This window comes from Dreissena polymorpha, unplaced genomic scaffold (assembly GCF_020536995.1).
Source record: "Dreissena polymorpha isolate Duluth1 unplaced genomic scaffold, UMN_Dpol_1.0 chrUn042, whole genome shotgun sequence".
NCBI classification, from domain to species: domain Eukaryota; kingdom Metazoa; phylum Mollusca; class Bivalvia; order Myida; family Dreissenidae; genus Dreissena; species Dreissena polymorpha.
The window spans coordinates 133841-141331 of NW_026273356.1; positions in this window are offsets into that span (position 1 = coordinate 133841).

The following is a 7491-nucleotide window of genomic DNA, read 5'->3' on the forward strand; positions in this document are numbered from 1 at the left end:
ATGGGAGGCACCGTAGCATCGTGCGCAAATTCTCGTTCTTCAATGATAGAGAGCAAGTCCGCTGGAGCAGCCGAAATTTAATTGGAACGCCGTTCTACGTCACAGAGCAGTTCCCACCGGAATTTGCAGTAAAAAGGAGGCGTCTCTTTAAAGAAGCCAAAGAGGCAAAGTAGGCGGAAAAACGGGCGTTGGTGTCATACGACACTCTATACATCGACGGCAGGCCCATAAAGGATGCATAGGAGGGGCCGAATGGACTCAAGCGTGTAGTCTGGAACTGTAATGGTTTGAGTGCAGCCAAGCGGGAGGATCCGGATTTCGTTTCTTTTTTATCTCAGTATGATTTAATTATTTTGTTAGAATCATGCTCTTGCAAATCAAGCACAGTAGAACTTTCTGGGTACGATTGTAATAACTTTTTTAGGAAATATTGACACAGGCAAGCCAAGCGCAATAGTGGCGGTAAAGCAATATATACGCGCAATAGCATAACCAGTGGAATATCGGTTGTTTAGAATACCCATGACACTATAATATGGCTAAAACTATATAAATCTTTTTAAAACAATAATGAAGATATATTTATTGCAGCAGTATATATGTGGGGAAGGGAATCGCCGATGGCCAACTTGATAGATACGGTCCTGTTTGAAAGTCTCGGTAGCGATATTAACCAGTTTCAAGGGTTGGGCACAGTAATGTTAGCGGGGGATTTTAACGATAGAACAGCGTGTTAATGTGATGCCATTCTTTGTTATTCGTATGTATACGATATTGACCCTGAATACTATTTAGCTGATAACACGCTACCAAGATTTTCGATGTATAAGGGAAGTAACTCTCAAGGAAATAATTTACTTTACCTATGTAAGGCCACGACATTGAGAATCGCTAACGGGAGATTGGGCTCGGATTATAGCATTGGTAAATACACATGTTTCAATACTCACGGTGCAAGTTTCATCGATTATTTGATTCTAAGTGAACATTCGTTTAATATAGTAGATAACTTTAGTGTAAAAGATTTTAAAAATTTCAGTGATCATGCCCCGCTGTCTTTTAATATAAAATGTAACTTGCTAGTTTCAGTATACGAACCATACATAAGCGAGGACGTGAAATGGAGGGATGATGAAAAACAGCATTTCCGAGATGGTTTAATAAGCAGGGCAACCGATTTTAAAAATTAAATTCATAGTCATGTAGATCAAAATAACGCAAATATTGACACAATGGTTAAACATTTCACAAATATTATAAGAGATGTGGCAGACCCATTATTTATCAAACGCGTTAAAAAATATACACAATTTGAACGACAAACTATATCGGATAGCGATACATGGTTTGATGAAGAATGCAGTGAAGCAAAACAATTGAATAGAGATGCATTGCATATATATAATATATCACATATCGATACGGATGGAGTACATATGTGTCAATTAAAAAGAAATTTTAAAATGATTACAAAAAATAAACGTAAGGCATACACTCTTAAACGCTGTAAACAATTCGAAGACCTTAAACGGAAAAAAACAAGGAATTTTGTAGGTACTTTAGGTCGCAGAAAACACCTAGCTACACTTGTAATACGCTTAATGATTTTTAAAATCATTTCCAGCAAATGTTTTCGGACGAAAATCTTACTCATAACGCTAATACAGAATAATTTAATTCGAACCATGACTTCGAAAATTTCGAAAATGTGTTAGGTGACCTTGATAACCAAATAACATATAACGAAGAAGTTAAAGCTTATGCCCTTTTAAAGAAATGTAAATAGCCTTGTTTAGATACATTGCTAAACGAATATTTTACAGAAGTCTGCGATATTTTGGCTGGTTATATAACAACGATGTTTAACATAATTTTAAATACAGGTAAATTTCCGTTAGCTTGGACAGAAGGGATTATAATCTCTATACATAAGAAGGGTGATAAATCCGATCCTAGTAATTAAATAGGCATCACCTTATTAAGTAACTTTGCAAAATTGTTTACATGTATACTATATCAGCGAATATCGACATGATGTGAAAACAATGATGCCCCGTTCGGGTTAAGAAAAGGCAGGTCAACTATAGATGCATTTGTCATACTCTATTCAATTATTTAAAAATATGTTAATATGAATAGACGATTTTATTTCTGTTTTATTGATATGAAACGTTAATTTGATTCCACATATGTATGCATTATGGCTAAAGTTATACATGTGCAACATGTTGCACATTATATGCAGTATGTACCAGTCAGTCAAATGTTGTGTTAGACATTGCAACACATACTCCGAATATTCAATTTATATTTACAGTTGTTTGATGCGTGTGTTTCTTAAATTATCACATACTCGTGCGAAATTTGGGGGTTTGCAAAGCGTTGCGAGTTAGAAATAGTGCACCTACAATTCTGCAAATCTGTTCTTGGTGTAAGGAAATCAGGTTCAAATGTAAGCGTTTACGGCGAAATTGGTAGACACCCCTTATATATGTCGTAGGGTGTAAATATAATTGTATTAGATAGATAGTACAGAACTAGTAAAAGAAATTAAGGTTTTTTAGTGTAGGGTATATGTGTTTTTTTAGTTGAATCTAACATAGTTGAATGTAACATATCTTCCCGCTTTTTCTGCACGAGCACCGCAGAACTCACACAGCATTGAACAAGGCTGATCGATGTTTATTGCACATTGAATACTATCCATATTTGTAGGCTTTAATTTATAACCTACAGGTAAATACAATACTTTGCATATGTCATTGTTATGTTATCTGGATTTAACGTTTTTATCGTATTTGAGATATTTGTTATTTGGTATATGAGTATTTGTTGTGATGTTTGGCCAAATGGAATGCAGTGCAGATTGGTAGACCGGTTCTTCTAGACGGTACCATTGATATTCGGGAACCCGCGGGTACGAAACGTTTAAAAGGCCTCCTCCTTCTTCTTGACAGTTACATCACAAGACCAGAGAATTCTACGCTGGAGTTTTGACATTAAGTGTATTTGTGACAGTGTGTGAACATTGTGATTCATTTCTACGGTGATGTGGTGAGCGTTTTAATTTTCGTTGTAATTTTGAGAATAATTGTTGACACCATTTTTTATATTTCATTTTTTTTAAACAATACATTTAGGAATCACAACACTAACATTTAAGTTGCATGCAATCTTACCTACGCCCCTGCATTTGAGCAAAACACGTCTACACATTGACAACTGATCCTTTAAACAATAGATTGCTATGTAGATTTGTCAGTTATAAAACACATTACTGTATTTAGAGCTAGTAAAAGCCAGTTTGTATTTTTAGTCACTAGCAGTATTAGTTAACCCCCCAATATGTCCTTATTTATTCACAGTTAGCTCGATATACCCGTGCTTTTAATGATTGCAGCGGTATATGGTGAACGTGACCGTTTTGTTGAAAGTTATTTTTCAATGAAATTAGTTTAAACCAATTCCATTGCAAAACAAAGAAGGTGACTAAAGATAATCCTTGCAAGGTAGCGTGATTCGAATTGTAATTAATTATTAATCATTATTTAAAAATTAAATACCATTTATGTATTTTGTTGAAAATAAAAATAAAATAATTAATTGCTTATTCAAATTGAAATTAAGCATTCGAATGAATAAGTATTGTGGCTTTAAGCATTCAATTAAATGATGTAATACTTTTAAATAACTCGAATAATTACAACAGTTTTGCATAGTGTAATAACATCTAGTTTAATTGAAAGAATACTTATGTGAAGCGTGTTCACAAGTTAATACAATTAATGTACATTGTGATGTTTTTGTTACTGTTGTTTTTTTAAGTGAATTATGAATTTTATTGTTGTTTAGAGTGTTAACAATGAGATATTTTATATGATATGGTGACAGTTTAGTCGCTGATTATTGACAATTGAGTGACTCTCATTTGAAGTGAAATACATATTTAAATATATTTTCAATCATAGTGCTGTACATTTATGAATTGTCATTCTCCAATCATGGAAAGTGATATAACAGATAGGGAAAAAAGACTTCGAAGGAGAGGAGTGCTGAGAGATGAAGCTAATAGGATTGTAAATGAAAGAGAACTTGAAATGATTAAACAGAGGGATAGAGATATTGAAATGAAACAGCTTAGTAAATTAGAGAGACAGAGAATTGAATAAATTGAAATACGCATAAAGGCTAGACATGACAAGGATGAATTGAATAGACTTAAAGAAGAGGGAAAACTTAGGCAGAAACAATATGATGATCAAATAAGAGAACTAAAGGAACGAAGGAAAGCGTTAAAGTTAGGAGTACATATAATGAGAGAAACTGACATTGGTATTGAATTTGAAAATGATGATGAACAGGGAGCTTGTGGATATGAATACAGAAGTGGCAAGAGGATAACCGAATACCAGAGAGATTTTGACATATACGAGCGGAACACAGAGAGAGGACACACACTTATAACAGTTTATGAATACGACAAATTAGATCAATTAAGTAACAGATTTGAAGGATTGAGTATGTGGTCAAACGCAAGCGAAGATACTGTAGACAAAGAACTTAAGTGGTTAGACGATAAGGCGTTGCAAGAAAATTGTCTGAATAAGGTTAATTCTGGGGACAGAATTAAAATGGAGAGAGAGAAAGTAAGAGAACATGATGATTATGGTACTCGGGACAAGGATCAGTGTGGTGATGAACTTGAAGATATAACAAATTTAGAAAGGCAGATCGAAATGATGAAAGTGAGAGAGATGGAAATGGTCAAAACTATTCAGATGAAGACTCAATTTAAACAAATGAAGGAAAACGAAAGATTGAGAGAAGAAAGAAAGAGAATACAAACTCTAAGGAAACAGAGATCAGAGTTAAAACAAATTTGTTTGACAAAGAGACCATAATAAGTCAATTTGATAATGAAGAGAGATTGAGAGAAGAAAGGAAGAGAATTCAGACTCTAATGAAACAGAGATCAGAATTAGAACAAAGTTTGTTTGACAAAGAGACCATCATAAGTCAATTTGATAATAAACCTACTAGAAAACAATACCATCACGTGAATAAAGAGGAAGCACAGGATTTAGAAGACAATACTCACACAACGTTTATGATCAAACCGAATATTCCAAAATTGTCTGACCCAAACCAATTTAACGAGTGGAAAGTTGAAATTGAAAGTATCCTCGAGACGAACATTTATCATAAGGAAATATTAAGAAAAGCAATACTAAATGCCATAAGTGGAAAACCTAGGAAAGTATTGACAACACTTAGACCCACAGCAACTAGCGAAGAAAGCGTACACACCTTAGAAAGCAATTATGGAGATATTAAATGTGGAGGAAAGCTAATCAAAGAATATTACAACGCACAGCAGGAAAAAGACGAAGACATTTCGGCATGGGGCATCCGACTTCAAGAAATAATTCAGAAAGCCATAAACAGAGGGGAGATCCAGGCATGCAGAAAAGAAAGAATGTTGAAAACACGATTCTGAAAACATCTCAGAAATGTTGAATTGAAAAATGCGACGTGATTGTTTTTTTTAATCATCAATAACATTTGAAGAACTGAAAAGAAAAGTGAGAAGAGAAGAACTAGAGATGAAGGTGAACAAAGAACCAGAAATCAAGAAACAAATACATGTACAACAATTCGACCCTCATATAAAATTGTTTGATGAATTAAAAGAACGAATTAAGTCAATGGAAGAAAAAATAAACAGCTTGTCAGAAGAACGACAAAGGCCACCCATGGTAGAAGAAACCGGAAATAGATGTGGTCAGTCATATAGAGGCTTTAGGAACAATTCAAAATTTAGGGGCCGAGGTGGATACCGCCCACGAAACAATAGATTTTTCCGTGGGAATCAAACCTATGAACAGAGAAGTAGTAACCCAGAGACAGGTTGCCAAAATAATGACAAACACTAACACATTTAAACTAGATGAAGCTCTTATCGCAGGGTTGGATGAGAGTGGAAACGAGAAAAGAACAATAAACCCTGAAACATGGACAAATAAAAAAATATTACAACGCATGATTGGTGATGCCAACTTAGATGAAATCAAATTGAACGGAATACATACTACAGCACTGATTGATAGCGGGTCACAAGTAAGCATCATCACTGAAGTATATTATGAAGGCATGTCACCAAAGCCAGAATTGTATACTTTGAGGACTTTGGTCTTGGATTAAAATGTGCAAATGTCAGTACAATTCCATACTCTGGATATATATTTGCAGATATTGAAACGGAGTTTACTGATAAGCGAATTCAAACTATTTTGCTTATTGTTCCAGTGAAAGAATACCATGGCACTGGTCATGTTTTGCTCGGCAAAAATGTATTAAGATAATTAAAATGTAATGCTGACAGTTTAACAATAAATGATGTATGGGCAGCTGGATTTATGTCTGTTAATGCAGATATTGGAAAAGTTACCGCTTCTAAGCCTATAACATTACATCCTGGTGAAAGCAGAACCGTGACCGGCTTTTACAGAAAACAAGGCATTATGAATGAAGCTGTAACCGAGCCAATAGAAGACATACAATGCCACAGCGCCATTATAAGCCAAAGAGTTGTACGTATCGACACAATTGGAAAGACAGCTCGGATACTTGTACGAATATGCAACGTGACAGCTAGACCGATTAAAATAAAAGCCAAACAGACTGTATATCAGTTGAATGAGGTCAAAGTACTGCGTGAAGCACCTATATTCCAACCGCTAATTGCAACAATGAATCATGTCGAAGCATCTGAAAGACAAAACAAAACAACAAATGAACATTTAGAACAGAAATATAAAGTAGACCTTGATGACTCCGAATTAACAGAAGAACAAAAGACCCAAATTTACAACTTGTTTGAAAAATGGGATGCTATATTTCCGAAATCCAGTTTAGATATGGGTTACACTCAAGCCGTTAAAACATAAGATACAACTTCTCAATGAAGAACCATTCAAGGGGCCGTACAGAAGAATCCCACCAGCAATCTTTAATGAAGTTAGAGAACATCTGAAAGATATGTTAGAAGCCGGTGCCATTAGTGAGTCAACATCTCTCTGGTCTTCAAACTGTGTGATAGTGAGGAAGAAATATGGCAGCATACGATTTTGCATAGACTTTCGGCGTCTTAATCAACGAACAAAGTAAGACAGTTACGCTTTACCGAGGGTCGAAGACACATTACATCTTTTATCCGGATCGAAGTATTTCTCTAAATTAGATTTAAAATCCGGGTATTGTCAAATAGAGTTAGAAGAGTCGGACAAAGAGAAGACAGCATTTCAGTGTGGCGGGCTAGGATTTTTTCAATGCAACAGGCTTCCTTTCGATTTGTGTAATGCCCCTGCAACATTTCAACGCCTGATGGAGCGATGTATGGGTGATTTGAATCTTCGTGATTGCCTATGAATTTAGATGACACCATCATTTTTTCTTCCAATTTCAGTTCCCATATCAATAGACTAGACCAGT